At 35.0% G+C, this 23699-nt stretch overlaps 1 protein-coding gene across 3 annotated transcripts in view; it reads right to left on the bottom strand.

Annotated features, from left to right (window-relative positions):
* Positions 1–23699, bottom strand: part of gpp (DOT1 like histone lysine methyltransferase grappa) — an 85556-nt gene that overhangs the window by 37689 nt on the left and 24168 nt on the right. The gene's annotated exons all lie outside the window — the stretch shown is intronic.

Genomic DNA, 23699 nt, shown 5'->3' with positions numbered 1-23699 from the left:
ACTTAATATTACTATTCACATAGTTTGAAAGCCCATTATTAAGCATTTCATGTTCAAACCATACTCATGGGTACCATCTAGTGGATTTCATCGCTGCTCTGACTTCGAACTGAGAACAAGCGCACGTGGCGTGTTCCCCGTTCCAACTTACTTCATTCCTCTCCACCCCGAAATATTATTTCGGTTTTTGCAAATACCCCCTAAAACTTGTCCGTGTGAAATCAAACAATGTCACACTGTGCAATATTTGGACCGGCGCGGCGATGAAATGAAACATGATACGAAATGGTCAGGTATATGGCTACGCCCACTTAAAGCGCGTTCACGCCCATAACTGATATTTTTTTGGAGTCTTATTTCGCCTTAAGAACAGTATTGTGACAAAATTTTTACTCTAGTATTATTAGCCAGAGTTCAAACAAGAATCTGCTGAACAAAAAATGCTGAAGAATAATGTATCCTCATATGTCACTGTAACTCGCACCTACTAAATATCAACAGTTAACAATATTTTTTCTTATTTGCTTACCTTGTAATACATACTCAATTTGATTCAATTCAATTCAGTTTATTCATTTTAAAAACATTACAAAATTGTTAATTTTAATGCGTTTTTAAAATACATTTGGTAATAAGAATTCTTACATTAATATAAACAGTGTGTATATGAACTATACCAGTAATAATAGAGCTTGCCTTTTAAAGGATGCTTCATTTATGCTAAATATATCGACATCCGAATTGATGCTGTTCAACAGCAGCTATGTTGTCGGTGACGGAGATAACCATCGGGAACATAGAAATGAATGCTCTCCATGATGACCGAGTTTTCAAACCATCCACGAATCAGTCTAAAGAAATGTGTAGCAATGCGCAAATCCCTCCTGACCCGTAAATAGTTCATTCCGAGCATACCCAAAAGAAAGTCAGTAGGATAGGGGTAGTAGCCACGGGAAGTAGCCATACTCCCTCGTGTAGAGAAATCTCAAGAATTTATTCTGAACTCTCTCCAACATGAGAGAATACTTTACCTGGTGTGGACTCCAAATCACCGACCCACTTTCAAGTCTACTCCTTACGAAGGAATTAAATAAAACTATAAGCACCCGGGTATCTATAAAATTCCTTGCAGTGCGTAGAACAAATATGAATATATTGAGGCTATATATTAGCCTAGTGTGATAGTCAAAAGAAAATGTACTGCATCATCATGTAAATATTTATAAAAAATAATGATATATATATAATTTTAATATATTCTTATTTACATATTTTTTAAATTCTTTATTTCTTACTATGTTTCAATCTTTTGATATATTCTTTCAAATTACTTTAATGTATTTCACATTAAAACTAACTCGCACATATAAAATATCAACGGTAATTTTTTTGAAGTGAAACTTCTTTAGGCGCGTAATGGATTTTCGGGGACGGAGTAAAACCGAGTCAGGATCGACACGAAAATGCGGGTACCCCCACCACCGCTCACCGTTCACTGTCCCTCTCTCACCATATGCGCTTGTTGAGGTGGGGGAGCCGCTCACGAACGTTCTCTCTCTTCTCTTCTTTCCTCTCTCTCAGACACCAGCGAACTGCGCCACGCCAAGCATCAGCTGCTTGGTTAGTATACTGCGTCGTGAGTGTAATACGAGTGAAATACGTAATTGATTGTGGTTCATACGGTTTGGTACAGAATATCAGTGTTAAAAATGAGTAGTGACGAGATAGAGGTGATGAACACATCAGTGGCACAAGAGGAAATATCCTATCAAATCCATGCTTCGTCGTTGAATTATTTAACCTCTAATTTTCAAACTAACCTAAGAGAGAAAATAGAGATGATGAAATGAAAATAGAGAGAGAGGAATACTAGAAGTTTCACTTCTGTCTTGCGTAGGCTTGACACACCCACTTTTTTCTTATTAGTACTTAAATCGATTTCGTAAATTAAATTTATATATTTTTTAAATAATATACTTCTTTTATTCTCTTAAACTCTATACTCCTTATTTTCTTTTAAATTGTATATTTTTTATATTTCTTTTAATTTCTTCTATATTTCATACTTCATTATAATATATTCTTTTAATGTACTCTATATATAATCAACCACCACAACACGGGCATGTGCCTAGCTTGGTGGTCTAAATATTCCTAATAATTGTAATAACCATTTCACTGAATAAAGAAAAAAAATAATTTAAAAACAGATACTGTTATTTGTGCAAGTGGTTTGTATATTCATTTGTCAGAGCCTAGAGCATTTCACATATTATGGTACGTACACATTTGCGAAACGAAACGCGAGCTGAGGCTTAAATTATACAGCAACAAAAATTACAATTCAGTCGATGCATTAGCTCAGAATTGCTATTAGTTTATACCACGCATGCCCAACCCGCGGCTCAATTGAAGATTTTTTTTCGGCCCAAAATTTTTAGCTGAGTGTTTCGGATTTTGATATTCATACAAAAAAAAATCGCTCTCGTAAATTTGTCACAATTTTTTCTCCTCGGGCCTACGGTATCATATTTGATATATTCTTTTAAAAATATATTGACTGGTTATGCCTTCTAACTCTAACACGGGCTCGGGGTATCATCAGCTTACGGGTGAAATAATGTAACTGAACGCGTATATTTATTTGACTTGTGCAAACTACTTTGATCTACCGACTAATGAACTTAGCGATTTTTGGTTTCAACATGTTCCATTTTTAAATTGTTTGTGGTTATTAAATTGATTTCTAGTAAATAATATGATGTATAACTGTTGTTCCGAGTATTTGCTTCATTGTTATGACATAAAATTATGCATCTCATAATATTTTCTTGAAGATTTTCATTTTCAATTATCATAGGGGAGACTTGGGCCTAAAAGTTAACTTTTCATTTTTCAGAGATGAATGACTAAAATTGAACAAGAAATGTTAATTCCTATGATTCCAAATTATTCATATTTTGAATGCAGCCATGGTTGGAGAAGTGATGATGATGCAAACAAGTAGACCGTTTGAGTCTGGGTACTGTGGAAGTGGAATCAGTGGTGATTTTTTTAATGTTTTTATTTAGTTATAAAAAATTACATTTTTATATCTAGTATAAATCACTTATTTCTATGACACTACAATAGATCTAAAATCTTGATTGGGAGGTGTTGTTGATAATTTCCCGTTACAAGACAAAGCATTGTCACCATCCTAATAGTTCTTGGAGATCCAATTATCCTTCATCTGAATAAATAACTTTTGGAAGATGTTATATGATAAAGTTGGCTGACTGTTGTTGTCCCTTATACATTTATGTGATATATACTTTAAAAAATATATACATGTAAATATATTTTAATTGCAATAGTAAATTAATTACACATCTCATTGTTTTCTTAGTCATTTTTTACGTGTTCTTAACTTCTATTTACTGTATATGCTGTTTTCCACGCTAATAAGGGCTCTGTGTTACTTCTGTTACTGCAATTCTCACATTATAGTTTATGTCTTACGCTGCATGTATCATTTATAAATACGACCAAACTTCCATGCGTCGACCCACGTAATATTATAATTTGATATATTATGTAAAAGCCGAAAAGCGTTAATGATTCAAATATATAAACATAAATGACACGAAATTATTATAAAATGTATTAATATTTCTGTCTGAAAATAAAAATACAACCGCTTCACAATTTAACCGACAAGATGTTTGAACGTATTTTTGAAGCTTCTTTGTATCCATATCGCCCGAAAAACAATAATTATTAAAAGTTAGTAATTTCTGAGTGGTAGCGAGAATTATGCAGATATCCGTGATGATCAAAGTGGCCCCCCGATTGGAAAAGTCACCCTATATTACGGTTCTCCGGGATTACTTTGGGACCGCCGTATCTTGGTATGATTTTTATTCATGAGTAATAAGTATGACAGAACGCAAAGTTATAACTACGCTTCAGCATTTCATTGCAGTTAATAATAACTGGCGAATAAAATAGATTATAAAACATATCAAGGCAATACAAATATGATAACATTATTTAAAAACCTTATTTACCGATTATTATATTGAATAATAACTTCACATTGGAAGAACCTATACACGTAAATAAAAGCATAGTAATAACGATATGTATATAAGAAAAATTCGACTTATGTGACCGAGCCACAGTTTGAGAATGTATTCTGAATTATATTTACGTAAAAATATATGAGATGATTTCTGATGATTAGTTATTGCTGTTGAAAATAATTTCCAATATATGATGGATCTTCTATAAAATAACAGAAAAAGTCATTCCTATAGACCTAAAAACTCGCCTTTGCGATAATGCGAAATTTTTAACCTTTTACGAGAAATTCACCAGTTTCGTACGAATACGGGAATTGACGTATTTTTCACGTGATTTTCCGATATTTTAAAATAAGAAAGTACATTCGAAATATTTATTTGTCTATAGTTTTGACAATAATGAATGGCAGTAAAATGGAACGCAACTAACTTCAAGTCAAAAACGCCGCGTACTGTCATTAATTTTTCAATTAAGCAAAAAAAGCGACAGGCAAATATCACCGCTTTTGATAAAAAAAAAATAACGTTGCTTTTCCAAAACAGTTCCATAAAAGGTAACCCGAATTCCGCCCAAAAATAATGCGTAATTTTAAGACCCTTAGTTATTTCCGACCTTAATAATTTAAGTCCGCACATACGCGAACACTCAACCCCGCCTTAAAATAACTAAAGGTAAAAACTGAAATTGTCTAGTTTTTCATCATTCAACCCATTTACAGATCCTCAGAGCTACTTTGGTATTATGTGACCGAATTTGAAATTCCTACAACACAACTGGCATATGAATCATAGAAGTTCTATATTCGGGCTTTCATAAATAAGAATCTGCACTATTACTTCTTATCAAAATGGGTTATTCATAAAAAATCGTATAATCTTATATTGAATTGAAAAAATGTATTGTTTATGTAAATATTTATAAAGGCAACACCGCATAAAAGTGAATGTGTCCGGAGGAAAGTTTGGCGCCAACGTCTGGACGCCAGAAGGGGGTGTGCTCTGTCGCTATCTCGCTCTCCTCCCCGAAGGAAATATGGGTTAAAATGGGGTGTTGCGAAAATCAATAGCTCCTCACTCGTACTCACACATTCTCCACTCTCCACTGACTCCAACGCCACTCATCTGTGGGCTGGCGGGGACGGGACACGGGACCGAGAGACGGTAGCGGGTAGTGGAGGCAGTCAGTCAGCGCGAGGTCTGTTTGCCACAACAAACGGTAAATTTGCATCCGCTGCAGTGGAAACAGGTGAATCCCATTAACGAATCCAGCGCATCAAATTAACGCTGTATAAAGTAAACACATTTGAAATGTACGGTTTTATATTACATATACCCTATTCTTTTACAAGTCTATTTATCCTTAAGATGTTTGAGATAGGATTATTATTGACTGAGCGAAGCGAAGTTTGTTTTAACTAGACCGTTTTGCATTTCGTCTCTTTGTACGTTTGTTAATGCGTTCTGTTTGTTTCAAGATGGTGACCATTTTATTGGTTAAGTAAAGATTATTTTTAAATAAATTTTAGAGAATTTGTGTGTATTTCCGCTTTGCAATAAAATCCAAATAAATAGAATATTTCCGAACGTATTCGAAAAATAGTTTTTGAAAGGTGTGAAATACGCTTTCAAATTTTACTATTAGAATAACATATATTTTTTGAAATATTCAAAATTTTAACGCAAATGTAAAAAGTTTTAAAATGGCATTAAGTTTTTTCATTTAAGAACTAAACTGAGATTACCGATGACGAAAAAAAATTTTTTTTAGTCAAATGTATTATAAAATTTACCGTCAACTCACTTTTTTGTTTCATATAATTATTTTTAAATTCACAAAGTTTCATAACCAATGAGGTACATATATTCATTTGCTGTACTGAGTGTGTAGGCGAGGAATTGGTTTACAGCATGTCTGTGAATGGTGACATTGAAATAAGTCTTTATTGGTACTCTTAAATTGACCAGACTCAGAAGTTCGCAACAGACGAGCTCTGAATTTACAATTTGAAAAAAGATACATAGGTCGCTTATCCTACACAGATCATTAAGAGTATGTATTTTTAAGGTATGTAATAAAAAGGTGTAGTTAATTTGTGCGAGGGGATGTTTAACTTAAAATTAAACCGTAAGAATTTTCGTTGAATTCTTTCAAAAGTTTTAGTGTGAATTTTATGGTGAGGTGACAAAATAGCGGAATTATACTATTAATATTGAACATTTTTGAAACAGGATGTTAAGTCGTTAATAAAAAGTAGAAAGAGTACAAGGTCTAAATGGCTACATTGCGGTAGGCAAGGGCAAGTTTGTACGGTGTTACAATTTCTAAGTGTGATCAGGACCAGGACAATTACAAATAAAATTTCCTTTAATTTATTCAAAAATTAAACATACTATTTTCGGTTATTGGTGCACGGGTAAGTAAGTATTGTGAAATATTCCTTCATAATACGTAACATTATTCAAGTTCAGTTCTACTAATTTTCAATGTTGGAACTAATAAATTAATGGAGCGCCTGTGAAATTATATAATTTATTTTCAAATAAATCATAGCCTAGCAACTAATAACTCAAATGGGATTCGTAAGTTAATGTATTATCACCGAGTTAGCAAAACGGTAAAATACATACCTTATATGGGTACTCGTGGAAAGAAGCGATGTTTACAGGATGTCTGGAGTTCACTAACTTCAGGAAGAGATTCGACATGATACACAGGAGGTCCGGGGGTAAAGTGCACTAACTTTAGGAGAAGATTCGACATGGTATAGAGGGGGTCCGGGGGTAAAGTACGCTAATAAACAATTAAATAATGTTAATTAAGTGTTAATCTGAAGTGACCTACCAGGTAAGTATTGTGCAGTATATTTTCTCCATAAATAGTTAAGTAATAACATAGATCACTGTAGAAATGTATTATAAGTTTGTACAGCGCCCTTGAGGTGTTTTTGCACAAAAACGGCGCTATACAAGTCATCCAAGTATTATTATTATTATTATTATTAACTCAGGGGATGATTATACATGATTTTAGAAGTAAAAAAGATGGATAACTTTTTTCGTAATTCTAATGTTTTAAGGTAGTTTTTAGGCAAAAAAAGATGAATTGAAAATAAAAAAAATATTTTTTTGTGGGAAAATGAACATTAAAAGTTATTTATCTTTTTTACTTCTGCCATCATGTAGAATCGCCTCCCGAAGTTAGCGCACTTTACCCCCCGGACACCCGTTATTGTTACCACACATTGTTAAGTGTCAGCTACACTACTCGCTTCGACGCTTCGACGAAGTCCTCGACGAAGTTAGCCGAAGTTCGAAGTGCGTGCCCACACACTCGTGCAACTTCGCGAGTAACTCAGTCCAACCAGTCAGTGATTGGTTTATTTATGCCGTGACGCTTCGAGTCCTTTGACTCGGGCGCATTTACCGACAACAATCGGAAGTCGGGCGAAGCGAAGCGAAGTTGCCCGAAGCGAAGTTCGTGCCCACAGTATCAGAAATCAAGAAATCAACGAAACACAATAAAACTTACAAATTAAATGCATCAATATTTTTTTTAATATTTAATTAATAAAAGAAAATGTACACAGAGGTACCTAATTATTATATTAAGGTATTATAAATAGGAAGTTTAAAATTTACAAATTTAATTCTTTGATACGAATCATAATAACTATGACAATCTTGCGGTATTACAGATTTTAAGTTGTTGTAAATGTTTCCACTTTGATTAATTTATTTTAATTATGTCTTTGTACAGTTTTGGAATATTTCCATTATAATTCTTATTATTCGACAATTTCGGACGTCGTGGTAATTCGGCTTAATCGTTATCAAAGTTTGTTTTAGAGCGCATGATTTTATCTGGTGTATATTTTAATACGCGGAAGCTATTAACAGTTTGATCACTTACTGTTCTGATTGAATCGTAAAAAAGGTTTTTTGCATAATTGAAAAATAATTCGTATGTTAACAACGCGTAAGTCAATAATGATTAATAAAAACGTACACCAAGTGCACGAAACAATGTTTGCAATAGATCATTACTTCTCATCTTGCATACCTTTAGTACTACTTCGAATGAAAAAGAAATCAACATTTTCAACAAAACCGTTGTAATTAGCGTTGACTAAGCAATAAATGAGATGAACGATGATTTTACCCAAACGGAAGGCAATTAACACATTGTTTGCGGGAGACGCTTAAAAGCGTCTTTTGCGTACTGTTGGTAGAGAGCGGGAGACGCTTAAAAGCGTTTTTCGTATTTGTACACTATTGGTAAAGCGCGGGAGACGCCAAAATGCGTTGTAGGTACACTTAGAGTAACAATATATTACGAGTAACGTATGATGTTGGTTACTCTGTGAAGTAAAAATTATGCGTCAGCTCTCGTGACACGTGTACTAGGTACCTGGAAATTCGTGTATTTGGGTCGGGTGGCCGGCCGACTGTGGTCATAAAACATGCACTTGAAATAAAATAACTGTAAGATAAATGTTTCGTTTTTTTTTTAAATCTTTATATTTCTTCAGTGTTAAAGCGATATTGTTTCGTTCAAGACGTTCTCTATTTTCTTTTCTGTCTACATTCCGCTTTAAAAATTTCGTACAAAGTATTTGTGTGCTGTGCTCGAAAATTTATTTGTTACATATTTGTTACATAATAAAGGGATATTTTTTCATAAAAAATACCCTATAAAATGGACTACGGTAATGATAATCGATTACAATAAATATATGAAAGGCATTGACCTAGCAGACCAATATCTTTCGTATTATTCTATTTTACGAAAAACCACCAAATGGACAAAAAGGCTAGCGATGTATATAATAAATTGTGCACTATTCAACTCATTTGTTGTGTACAACTCCGTAAAAGAAAGGAAAATAAAATATAAACAATTTTTTAAGGAAATCGCAGAGCACTGGGTGGCTGATCAGATTTCGCCAGATAATAGTCAAGACCCGGAACCAACACCATCAACATCTGGAATCCGAAAAAAATCTTCAAAATCTGATCCTCCAGGAAGACTATCGATGGATATGCGAAAACATATATTGGAAAAGATTGAAGGCCCTGGTAAAAATAAGAATCTGCGAAAGCGATGTCGTGTGTGCGCGGTACACAAAATACTTAGCGAAACCCAGTACGTGTGTAAATTCTATGATGTACCTTTACATGAAGGGAATTGTTTCCAACGATTTCATACTTTCAAACAATATTAGTGTTTAGTGGTGTGTATTTAAAAAAATATATATACTATGCTGAATGTGCATAAAATGACTAAATAGACAATACGACAAAAGTGCAGTTTTTTCAATTTTTTTTAATTTAAACTTATATATCGTAATTGTTTCTTCAAAAATATAAAAATTTGTGACCAGATCATAATAAAAAAATTCAAATAAGGTAAAATACTGAAAATTTTATTTAAATTTGATCAATAGTTCAGAAGTTATAGCTATTTTACATGAAACGGAATTTTGCGCGCGAACATGATAAAAATTGCCCGCTTTACGGCGTAGATTGATTAAAAAACCCCCCGCAAACATTGTGTTAAGATGCGCGGTGATACTATTTTCGTTGCAGCACTATTCCTTTACATTGAAAAAATTCTAAATTAACACACTTTGATCGGGTTATTTTTTCGCCGGCTGACCGCTGAAAACGGGCGAAAATAAAGGTCCCGCGCGAATTTGTGTAATTTGTTTTAAATCGCTATATCTTCTTAAATAATGGAAATATTTCAATAAAATTTTCTACATACTAACTCAGCATACCCAAGCTATAAAATTTCTAGCCGAAAACCAAGTATTATTTCTAATGCAACATAATAAATCGAAAACAAAGTCATTGTTGTGTCATTAGGGCTCAATTTTTTAAGTATAAACTAGGTTTCAATTTAATAAAATTACAAATTATTATATTTTCACCAAGCCCAAATCATTATAAAAACAAAAACAATTGCCACTTCTCTAGTATCGTCAAAGTAACACATTATTACCCATTGAAATACCACGTGTACAATTGCTCCTCGCACGGTACAGCGGACCAAAACCATCGGAACATGCTAATAATATTGGTTATTTTTTCAAATGAAATTTAAAATAATCACTTACGGTAGAATGCTTCTCGTATTGCTCACGTAATATTGTTTATTGTTTTTCACCATACACTATTAGGTTTTAGTTTCTAACCACTTTTATCTAATCAGTTTCAGTTCACGTCTAAAAATTGTTCATCTAATATTTGGATACGGTGTGATACTTAGTGAAACATTCCCCCCTATGAAGAGGGACGTCGCAAAATTGACACATATAACTCGTCAGACCTTTCGTTTTGTGCGCAGAACACACGCGACATTGTCTCTGGGGATATTTCTTTTTACCGCCGGTGACAATTTTTATCGCTTTATGTTTTTTCGTGTCCATTGATAATCTCCCTGGAGGATCTTTTTTCAAGACTTTCCTTTGTAATTGTGAAGTGGATGGTCTCGGTTCCTCAAAATTTGCATCAGTTTCAGAAATCTCGGTCATTATCCAATATTTGGCAACATTAAGTAAAAATTGTTTATAAGTCAGTCTTTTGGTTGCATTCAAGGCCTTGTAAACTTTGTAGGAATTAAACAGAGCACAATTCAATAAATACATCACAGCTCTCTTAGTCCATTTTTTGGTTCTTCTTATTATTGAGTAATACGAAAGATACTGATCTGCACGATCAACTCCTTTCATATATTTGTTATACTCAATAACACTCTGTGGTTTCCAGATTCGTAGTTTCGTCTTCCAATCGATATTGCCGCTTTCAAGTATGATCGAAGAATGTATAGTTGAAATCATTCTGACGTCCCTCTTAGATTTCCAAATTTGCAATAACACATCATTTTTTCGACGGAAAATACTTTGGCCTGGATTGAGTTTTACGTTTTTAAGGCATTCGGGAAAACCTCGATTAATTCGCATTGTTCCGCACGTTCTTATTTTATGTTTCAACAACACTTCACTAGTTTTAACGCTATTATAGTAATTGTCCATATATACATGATGCCACAAATTTAGGTATGGATTAAGCAATGTTTCAACTGTATCTATTAGTCGCTTTCCTTGCCCACAGTATATTTCCAAATTGCAAATATATCCCGTAGGGGCTTCACTAACCATTCGCACGAGAATACCATATCTAATTATTTTTGACGCATTGTACAGGGTGTATCGGCACTAACCCGACAAACTTTAACCAGCTATTCCTTAGCACATTTGGAGTAAAAAATGTTATGTACACTTTGCTGTCCGGTAACATTTTTTTTCTTTTAAAAACAAAAAATAAATAAAATTTCCACACTCCGCTACTGCCCACAGTATAGGGGTAAAATAATTGGCAACGCCGCGCTACTGTCATCTCTTTCACACATATTCTGTCTCAAGTCCCGTGTGGTTCCCGCCACCCCGTCTCGTATCAGTGGTCAGTGCTGTTTTGGGAGTTCGCATGTCATCAAGTTTCTAGTTTCGTTTTTGTTTTGTTATCTAAGTTTTTACTGTTGAAATATGCCCCTCAATTATCCACCTGCCGAGCAAGCAGATATTGTTTTTGTTTATGGATTTTGCAATGGAAATTCACGAGCAGCCGTAAGGGAGTATCGCATGAGGTTTCCTGGAAGACGCGTCCCACACCATGCTACCTTTGTCCAGGTTTGTACCCTATCAATTGTTTATTGAAACTATTTACATTCATTGATAATGCCAAAAAGCGCTTTTGAAATTTAAACTGGGAACATTAAAAACATAACAAGGGGCCACCAACTTTAAAAATGTAAATTGTACTTTAGGTGATTTGTGTTCAGTGGTCACTAAACGGCGTTTTAAAAAGTTAATTAATTTTAATCTCTAATAAATGCATCATTCACTGCAATTGAATTCACTCCCTTTCTCACCATGGGATTATTTAAATTACTTGAATTCAATTTCACCCCTGTGAATCCAAGATATCAACCGTACCTAGTTAAGAAAATTATAATTTAAAACACTTTGTTATACATTTTACTATAAAAAAATGAAATAAATGAAGAGAAAACGTAAGTTTTCTGATATGTGCCTAAAATAAGTGTTCTTTAAAAATAAAATGAGTGAAAAAGCCCGCGATTGTTTATTTGACATTATTACTGAGCTGAATAATAAAAGCAGTTGTTATTTGTTGTTTTGTTTCAGATGTATCAACAATTGCGTGACTGTGGCATCGGACGGATTGAAGGCGCCGGCGGAGGACACAACATCGTTCCTGTGGCAGTTGAGGAGAGAATCCTGAACTTAATTACCGAAGACCCCACGCTGTCCGTGCGTCGGGTCGCTCTGATGATAGGACACAGGGAACACATGGCGGTATGGAGAGTTCTGAAGAAGCACGGGCTCAAACCTTTTCACTATAGGCGCTGCCAAGGCCTCATGGAGAATGACCACTTTTCCAGAGTCGTGTACTGCAGAAGAATGCTGCATAATGTCATAAGAGATGCAGACTTCATGAAAAACATATTGTTTACCGACGAAGCACAGTTCACTAAAACAGGAGTGCTAAATGTGCACAACTTGCACCATTGGGCTGAACAAAACCCCAAGCTTGTTCGGGAGTCGTCGAGCCAGGACAGATTTTCCATCAACATGTGGGCAGGAATCCTGGGAAATCAAATACTCGGTCCAATCGAGTTGCCTCCCAGACTAAATGGACCGATGTATTTGGAGTTCTTACAAGTGCAACTGGGCGAGATTCTGGAAGATGTGAACCTCGAATTACTACGGAGAATGTGGTTCCAGCACGATGGAGCCCCACCACACTATTCGATTGCCGTGCGGAACTACTTGGATGTCGAGTTTCCTGGTCGTTGGATAGGCCGTGGAAGTCCGGCCATTGCTTGGCCACCAAGATCACCCGACCTGACCCCCCTGGATTACTACCTGTGGGGGGCTCTCAAGGAAAAAGTGTATGCTAAGCCAATAGCCTCAAGAGAGCAACTGCTCGAACGAGTGATGGAAGCCGCTGCAGAAATTAAAGCAAATCCTGCAAACTTAAATAATCAAAATATAACAAGACTACACGCTTGCATCGAAAATAATGGTAGTCACTTCGAACAAATGCTCCAATAAAAAAATTAACATAAACTACATGTCCGCATTTTCATTTATTATTTATTGGTAAAATTCTCACAATGTCATTCATTTACACATCAATATTACCTACATATCAATATTTAATAAAATCTGTAGAAGAGTATGCCCGTCGGCATTCAACAAGTTTTTCGACAAGTGTGTCGAAAAGCGTCTTCTCTCTTTCCTACACACTAAATATTAATGGTTAAAAATGAGACGACTGATGCTTGTAAGCGCGCCAATACGTAAAAACAACGAAACTCGAATAAGAATTGCCAGGTGGGTTTTTTAATCGCTTTAATCTGACTTTAAACAATAATTAAACACGTAAAAATTATTTAATATAATATTACAGTACAGTACTTTGAACCTTCGCAATAAATTTATTTGATTTTAAGTTTAGTTTGTAGAACTCCATTTCAATTTAGAGATTTTTTTTATTTTAACAGTCTTATTAAAAAATTTATAAAAACAGTGTGTTTATAAACAAGTTCTGCTAGTTGTAATTATTATTACGCGTGACAGCTGTTTCACCTTCTGACGGCATTATCAAACTTTGGTAAAGCCACTTACAGACGACGTAAGTGATAACTTTCTTTTTTTATTATTCTGGCTTTATTGATTTCCGAGTAAATTGTCGTAAATTATTATTTGCTAATCCCAATATTATTTGCTAATGCTAATAATTAAGTGAAATTTTAAACAATGCAATAATAGGATTATTGCATTGTTAATTTCACTTAATGTCGTTGGTATTTCCAACTGATGACTCAGGGGTTTATTTCCCTGAATAATTAAGTATTTTGGGGTCTAATTATTATGCATTTCATTACATCCGATAATTTAAACAATTTTTATGTTGAATTGGGGTAAGTTTTATGGCTAAGGGAAGGAGTGGAAGGTGAGGAAGTACCTGGATATTCAGATCTGGTCACCAAATACGGCTAGTCATTTCAAGCAACGTTTAAATTCTAAACCTGGATATTCAGATCTGGTCACCAAATACGGCTAGTCATTTCAAGCAACGTTTAAATTCTGAACCTGGATATTCAGATCTGGTCACCAAATACGGCTAGTCATTTCAAGTAACGTTTAAATTCTAAACCTGGATATTCAGATCTGGTCACCAAATACGGCTAGTCATTTCAAGCAACGTTTAAATTCTGAACCTGGATATTCAGATCTGGTCACCAAATACGGCTAGTCATTTCAAGCAACGTTTAAATTCTAAACCTGGATATTCAGATCTGGTCACCAAATACGGCTAGTCATTTCAAGCAACGTTTAAATTCTGAACCTGGATATTCAGATCTGGTCACCAAATACGGCTAGTCATTTCAAGCAACGTTTAAATTCTAAACCTGGATATTCAGATCTGGTCACCAAATACGGCTAGTCATTTCAAGCAACGTTTAAATTCTGAACCTGGATATTCAGATCTGGTCACCAAATACGGCTAGTCATTTCAAGCAACGTTTAAATTCTGAATTAATTAATCAATTACGAAAAAGCGTGGGGTTAAGAATATTTTTTTTAAATTATAGTTGTAATTTATTGTCGATTTTTTAAAAAAATTGCGATATTTTAAATAAAATTTAATAATTATTGTTTAAATAAATTAGCAATCTGGCAGCATTCATTTGCAGGTGGTCAATCCAATGCAGTCATGACGTTTGTGTGAGTGCTTTCCTTTGTCTCAGTGTGTTGCGCAGCAGTTTTATATGAACCGTTTTTTGATTCATCGGGATTGTTTTTAAAACTATACATTCTTTGTACCTTCAAATTAGTGGAAATAAACTTAAGTGTGTCAAGCTGCTCGTTATATTCCGGTAATTCTGGAAGGCTTTTAACATAAGCAATAATATTCATAAATCACATTCCGCGAAGTTGTAAATAACTAAATTTATTAAAAAATATACGTTGTAGGATAGCCTAGCAAGTAACATTTTGACAGAGCACTTACGGTGATTTAAAAAACAACGGCGCTGTTCAAATAATCCAATTATTATTATTGATAAGTACCTAAGTGAGGAAAATTGTTTTTAAAAGTGCTCAGAATTATTGGACTTCGATTATAAATTCAGGAAATCTACTAATTAGTTTCTTAGTTTCAAAATTAGACTATTTAATACGTGAAACGCGTAAGAGGTGAAACCAAAGCATTCCAGAGGTGAAACAATTTAGATACAAAAATAAAACTGATGTGTACAATACAAGAAGACAATCAGTGATTCGCATACGAAAAATGTGAATAATCATTATTGTTAAATAAAATATTTCTTTTCTGGTACTGGATTATGTAATACGGGCTTCGTTCGCAGCAACACGCGAGAGTTGCGATGTTGCTTTCAAATTTTGACAAAGGATAAAACAGTGGTGACATGTGGTGAAAATATGTTTAATTAATTTTTTATTAAAAAAAAACGTTACCGGACAGCAAAGTGCACATAACATTTTTTACTCCAAATGTGCTAAGGAATAGCTGGTTAAAGTTTGTCGGGTTAGTGCCGATACACCCTGTATACTTTAAATGCTAGCCTTCCCCGCCACGGTATGATGCTTTCATCTAGAGAAAGCTCCCTTTGAGGCTTGTAAACAGAATTAAATTTTGGGATGAGATATGTCAAAACGGGTCGAATTTTTTCAAGGCGGTCGCTGGAATCGGTAATGTTTTGGTTATTTGAAAAGTGCCAAGATCTCCAAATTTGATTGAAACGATCACGGCTCATTGTTTTTGAAAATATGGGCGTCTCGATACATTGGTCTGAAGACCAATAATCTTGTCTCGTAGTTTTTTGCACTTGACCCATAAGCAGAATCAATCCTAACATTTTTTTCATATCTGGAATGTTTATGGGCTTCCACTTGATGGATTTGTTCGTTTGTTTGAATCTTGATTCATTTTGAGCATGGTAACGATTGCTTTCTTCTACCATCATTTCAAACAAATCATTTCCAATAAATAGTTCTACTACTTGCATAATACTTTTGGAATCAGCTGGTGTTACGCAAACACCAGGATGACCTAAAAATGATTCGATATTTGGCGGATTATCTATTCGAGACCACTCTTCTCCTTCTTGCTCCATATCACTTTCTTCAGAATCACTAAACTGTAATGGCATCACTGACATTCTTTTCCTACAAGGAATTTCTTCACTTCCACTAGATTCTTCACTTTCACTATCGAATTCAGGCAAATAATTACTAGAACAGGCAGATAAATTATCTGCAACGATTTCGTCATCACTTTCGTAATTTTCAGAATCCATTTTGAAAGGTTTGAAAAAGCTAATATAAATATTATCTCCTCAGAACACAACCGTACGACAATTTGCGTTTTAAAAACTGACATGCACTTGTCTTGTAAATATTTATTAGGGTCCGCCTAACTGTGTTTGCCGATACCTGCTTTTGTTAGTCGCGTCAGACACTGTGCGCTCGCTCGCACCTAGGAGTTGAGTGGGTGCGGAACAGAGATAGAGAGATTTGTTTCGGGTTTCATGGTCATAAAAACCCTCATTCCAAGAATTGAATTATTAGAATAACAGAATATGTCATCTAAATTACTTATTTCGTTGATCTTCAAATGAAATACCTATCAAGTGTCAAGTTTTAAATAATATAGGTCATTTTAGTTGAAATATCGATGTACACAAAAGACTCCAAGATAAATATTAAAAAAAGACTTGCATTACAATTTGATAATTATGTACGTATAGTTGGGACCTTTACAAAGAGATTGGTATATAATATTCATATAAAGACATCGGATAATTTCTTCTTTTCTGCCATTGAAATGAGGCGGGCGCAGAAGGTAGAACTACCCTTCCCGACGTTAAGCATCAATCGACCGAACGGGTAGAACTACTCTTCCCGATTAAAGTGTGTTAACTAAACAGATGCAGGTTTTTTTGTTGTTGTTTGTTTTTGGGGTGTTATGCCGTGTTGCGCTAACTCCTTCTTTAGGCATAACACCCCAAATGGCATAACACCCCACCCTCCTTCTTTAGGCATAACACTCCTTCTTTAGGCATAACACCCCAAAAACAAACAACAAAAATGCTTTTGGCCGTGAGAATCTAAAAACTTACCAGATGCAGGTTTGTTACTGCCGTCGAATGGCATTGCTGGATGGCTTACGCGGTTATGTTACATACGCAGTGATGGATGGCCTTCGACGATATGACGTTTACGTACTCCAATCTCACCGAAATATACGTAAATTGCATAATTTTATCAGTATGGACTGCGATGGGGGATGTTGATGTTATTAATTGATAATCAATCTAAAATAGACAAATAGTCTGGCAAGGTATTATTCGAGGAATATTTCAACGTCAGGACGGTGTTTTCGGCGGTTTGTTTGTCATGATTTCATGAATAGTACCATTGACTACAGCAAAACTAATAATAAATTAGCCCGCATAAAACATTTAACATTTTGAAAGCTCTCGATCTCCCGATGACGTGGGAGCATAGATGTACTTTTCTCTAATAAAATCATAGACAATACGTGTAATATTGCTGATATCTAAGCTTCTGACCTATTTACGGATTATGCTCCAAGCCGCGCTAAGTTCCACATTCCAACCAAGCCGAGCTTTAAATCAACCATGGAGGTGTACCTAGTTCCTACTGCAGTTCCTTCGCAAAGTCGTACATACCGTAGGTACCTTTGCAGAGTGATATTTGTATATACTCGTATATAAGGAGCTACACTATATTATCTAGTCGCATAGCGCCCTCTATAAAGCGTGTTGTTTGTCGCTGTTGTGACGTGACAAGGACTCCGTTGAAAAGAAACAGAAAGAGCGAGAGCGATTCGCAGCGCGCAGACATGGTAATCAATACAAGCGGGAGGGGAAGGAAAAAGAGAGGAGGCACACCGCGTGGAAGAGAACCCGTCACCGTCACCCGTCACCCGTGGCACGCGTGCCGCAACCGACTCTCACGCGTCGAGACATGCGCAAGGCTAATATTGAAATTCAAGTTCATCTCCATTCCGCTGAAGGACGAGAGCGGTCACCACAACTCACGCTGTACACAACTATAACTATTGGTACTTTGGGAGGACATCCATCGAACTTACATGCACTCAATTATGCATTCTCTTTATTTTAAATTTTATTAAGATATTCCACTTCTCATTCATAAATAGTCAAAACGTTTTTTCAATTTTCCGACATTCAATCGGTTTAGTAAGAAGTAAATTATTTGCCAACATTCTTCAATAGACAAAAAGTTTCTTCAGTAGAAAAACGTTTTTTCAATTTCCTTATACAGGGTGTAGTATCGGCAAGTACCCGACAAACTTTAAAGAGCTATTATGGGCGCTTTGCTGTCCGGTAACATTTTTTTCCATTAAAAACAAAAAATAAATAAAAAAAATCCACACTCCGTCACTGTCATTTGAATTGTTTTTAGTGTTCAACAGCTGTTATTAGCAAGTGTGTCAAAAAGTGTCCTCGCTCTTTCGTACACACTAAATAATAATAGTTAAAAATGAGACGAATGGTGCCGTGCCATTTCGTTGTGATTGTAAAAGCGCGCTAACGTAGATACGTACGTACATTATTCAACGAAACTCGAACAAAATATTGCCAGATGGGTTTTCGAACTTTGACAAAGGATAAAACATTGGTGACATGTGGTGAAAATATGAATAATATTTTTTTTATTAAAAAAAATGTTACCGGACAGCAAAGTGCCCATAACATTTTTTACTCCAAATGTGCTAAGGAATAGCTGGTTAAAGTTTGTCGGGTACGTGCCGATACATCCTGTATATCAATTCAAATTAGAAAAAAAGGAATTATTTTTCTACCATTTTCATCAATAGACAAAACGGTACTTCAATTTCCCTACATTCAGTCAATTGGATAAAAACGAACCAGTCACAAAATTGAACAATAAGGATAAAACGGCAAGTTCCCTTCACGTTTAAACGACATTCGTTAAATTGGGAAAAGACAAAAAATTTGTGCCCAGATATATTGCTCAGTTTTTCGCCACAGTGCCTCCACGGAGATATATGATAAGGCAGTTAACTATCAAACAATACTGAAAAGGTGTTACTTTTTAAGCAATCTGAGGAAGATGATTAACCTTTCATTCGATTGATGACTCGATGGTCAGGAAAAGATTCGCCATCCCTTCGTAGGGCCAGCTAGCCTGTCCTGCACCGATACACACAGTGGCAGAAGGCTAGAGGCTACACGCACACACCAACATGTCCGTGTCTAAAATAGAACCGCTCGCCGCATTGTTCCCTCCGAGCACACCTAGAGATATTTCTAACCAATTTACATCACGACTCCATTACAGAAGACTATTTATTTAGTATACTTCAGCTGTTGTAGTATGCAGATAGAAGATTGGTTTTTCCCAACTTCCAATTGTATGCAAGAGTATTGTTTCATTGATATGCGAGATATGTGGATATAGTGGAATGCAAACAACAGGCCTATTCCGAGCGTGAATATTAAGATTATCGAAATCTACTGTTGTTTCTTAGATATTTCTGTGTGCAGTGTACCTACTACCTACTTACTACTACACAAGAGCAAGGTGAATACGAAATATTTATAGAAGTGGAATGCGAGGTTCACCAATCATTTTGTGTTACTTATTTCTATCCAATATAAGTTGGAATATTTGTATGATTAACCAAGTAATACTTAGTATGCATTGGCTTATTATCATGGTTTTTGATTTGTCATGGATAAGGAAAAGTATAGTTTTAAAGTTGATAATAATTCATATTATTATTACCTATTATTTGTTTTAAAAATATACAATGTGCGATACATGTTGACATTGAGTCCGATGTCAAATTATTACACACATAAAATAATAACATTAGGGATGTATTTAAAATTTAAAAGTAGCGGTGAATGAGAACCTCTGTCAAGGGCTCCTCCTTGCGACCTTCAGTCGACTCTTTTACGTCTCCTCCTTGCGAGTGGAGTCTTCTTCTTACGAGCTTAAGACGACTCTTTTACGTCTCCTCCTTGCGAGTGGAGTCTTCTTCTTACGAGCTTAAGACGACTCTTTTACGAGTTGAGTCACGAATTCAGAGGTCGAATTTATTTTACAAGTCAATATAGAGCCGAACCATAAAAACCGGGATCCCTATGAATTTGGTAAAAAAATATCAACCATCGGTATTATATGGTATCAATTATTATTAATCCAATCGAAGGAAATCGATGTATAATCTTATCGTAAGCTTTAACACAATATTTGTAAATAATAAACTGTTGGTTTTTTAGACCACAAACGATATATTCTTAAGAGTAACTAAATAATGGTTCCCTGATATTTCATCAAAATGAAAATTCAACACACCTTTTAAAGGTGATATAGAGTCAGTAAAAGTGATGAAACAAAAACTAGGTTTAATAGTTACTTATGTAACCTATTTAACCTAATTTTTGTTTCATAACTTTATATCACTTTTTGGAGGTGTGTTGAATTGTCATTTTGATGACATACCCGGTCAACCTAAATAATAGGATCAGCGGTAGGTAATGATCGTACGAAGTGAACGTCCGGTGGTGCGTTAATAATTTAATTAAATAAAATTCGTCGAAGAATGCATACATACTTAGACGGTGAGAGACACGATAAATAATAATAATAGACTAGTTGCAATGATACACAGGTCGTAAAAGGTCACTCATTAGGTATATAGGTTAATGGGAATCATGGCTCAGGCGGTCGACGACCCGTAAACGCGTGTCACGAGAAGGGCAAGGTGTTGGGTGAGGATGGGAGAGGGCGGGTACACCATGCTGCGGAGTCGGAAATCGATAATCTCCCAAAAGGATTCGGCCCGAGGACGACAGGGGCTGGGGGGCTCGGGGGGCTGTGTGCGGTGTGGAGAGTGGGGAGATGGTCGCGCACGCAACGTTCGGACCCAAATAGATCTCCCACGCGTAGTTCCTACATTAGCGTGAATGTCGACCTTACAGATACATACACTTCATAAAACACTCGGCCAATTATTATTATTAGGTTTAGTCAGCAACTTCATGCGAGGTCTACCTTTATCCTCGACGTATCTAGCGTCTCTGTCGTTAAACGAGTACTTGTGAATCTCTTTTACAAGTACAAATGACCTTTACAGAGTTGTATCGATTATAATTGACTGGGATGTCTGTACTAGCAGGGTTTTGCAAGGTAATAATAGGTAATAGCTATTTATCATAATATTATAACGCCCACAAATTATTAGTAAAACCTTACCACTCATCATCACTTTCGTACGACCGACCACAATACAACAACAAATGACATAATAATGCAGATAAATAATATTAAAAGTAATCTACAGCAGTGCTTCGCAACCGGCGTATCACGGGCCGGTATTATTTGTGCCGTCGCGCCGCGGTGAAACATATTTTTTCTTTCCATTATTCAAATTAAATGTTTCGCAACATTTAGACCACAATAACGCAAAACCACTGAAAATTATGTGCGCTAAACAATAAACATATCGCAGCACAATGTGAATAGAACGGTTCTCTTGTTGAAAAATTGGTGTGCATAAATACAGTTTTAAAGGGACGGAATTTTGAAATAGACCGAAATCTTTAGGACGGGTTATTTCAAATTTCAAAGTTAACTTTCAAGTGCAAGTCAAATAACTGGCCTATAGTGATATAATACTAGAACTTGAATAGGACTTTCACAGAACCCGAAAACGAACGTTGAAATTTGATGAATTGTTCAAATTCTATGAAACAACCCATCCTTATTGTTTAACACTGAAGTATACGGCTATTCCGAGGAAAAGTTTTGGATGGAATGAATCAAAATAATTAGCAACTAACACGGATAGTTGCATTTGGAACGCTACAAATTTTTTCAGTGTGAGTTAGCACGTGTTTATCCAAACATGACATTTTATTTATTTATTAAGACATACACAGAATAAATAATTCGTTATTACATAGTTGCAGTACGTATGTCCATAAAATATCATTACGTAATGTCGCCTGAGATTGTTCTGAAAACTTAACTAATGATTTCAACTTAAAATCAATGAATTTAAATTTAAATTAATGTATTAATAAGTAATAGTTATAAAAGGAAGAAAATGTATGGAAAGAAAAAATAAATTGAAATCAAGAATTATAACATGCTTACGAATTGTAATTGAGTGTTAATACATAGAAATTTTGAAAAATGAAGTGAAAGTATTTTTGAAATGTCACGCTAAGAAATTTAGTAAGTTAGTTTTAAAGGTATGTTAGAAAGGAATCATGAAAGATGTCTACATATAGTAATTTTTCGTAGTGGGTGTAGTTTGTGATTGCGCGAGTAATTACCGAGTTGTTTGCTGCATTGGTATTGTTAGCTTCAATATGAAAAAGTGTAGTGTGCCTGGTACGCCTCGTTGGAACATTTAAACCAATGACGGATAGCAATTCGGGACTATCTATTTTATTATTTAGCGGATTATATAGAAACAACAGGTCTGACAATGTGCGTCTTTTTTGTATTGTTAACATATTATTTGTTGTTTTGTTGTATTTGAGTAAAAGTTTCGCAAATTTATTCTGTATACTTTCTACTAAATCTATGTACCTATACCTTATATTGAGGATGCCATATTGTGGATTCCATATATAATATTCAATGTTTCAACAAGGCGTACCAGGCATACCACGCTTTTTAATATAGAAGCCAACAACACTAATGCAGAAAATAACTCACCAATCACAACATATATCCACTAAGAAAAATTGCTAAACCTGGACATTTTTCATGATTCTTTTCAAATGAGTGGTCTATTACAACTCGTGAGTTTCGTGTACTTATTGACTTTTTAATCTTTTCATGATTACACACCCTCCTTTTTTAGTATTCTTTATTGTACATATTTGTACATCATTAGAAAAAATTAAGAACTATATTTGAAATCCCACACGAAATTATCAAGGCATATGTAAATACATACGTAATAGGTATATTAAGTATGTATAATTTAATTTAGAACCATATAACTTTTAGTAAAATGTACTATGAATGTCCAAATAAATAAATAAAGTGCACGAATATCTGCAATAAGAACACTGGAGTGATTTTTTCCGCGGTGGGTCCGAAAGTGTCTTGGCAAATATGACTATTTTGGAAAAGAATGGTTATCAGAACACGATAATGTTTTTTTCAAATACCACTAATTTGCACATGAATGGTTATTAGACGAGAATTGTTTTTTCAGCGGTTGGTCTGAATATGCCTTTGCAAAAAGATTTTCGTTTAGAAATCGCTAATATTGTCTTCAATAATTAAATATTACAATTTGAGGTTTTACTCAATAAAAGTCATTCCGAAAGAACAGTAAAGAGTTTTAGGGTGATTATATTATTGAAGTCAGAGGTGATTCTATTGATGAAGCTAAGTAGCTTAAGAGATTTATTAACCACGTAGTTCACGAAAAAACAGCTTGTAATCTTAAGTGACACCAAGGTCCTTAATAGACTGCACA

Source organism: Hesperophylax consimilis, chromosome 3, assembly GCF_061612785.1.
Source record: "Hesperophylax consimilis isolate HC1 chromosome 3, BYU_Hcon_1.0, whole genome shotgun sequence".
In the NCBI taxonomy this organism is placed as follows: Eukaryota; Metazoa; Arthropoda; class Insecta; order Trichoptera; family Limnephilidae; genus Hesperophylax; species Hesperophylax consimilis.
Note: the sequence above shows the minus strand (reverse complement) of the source record. Positions and strands in the feature narration are given on the sequence as shown.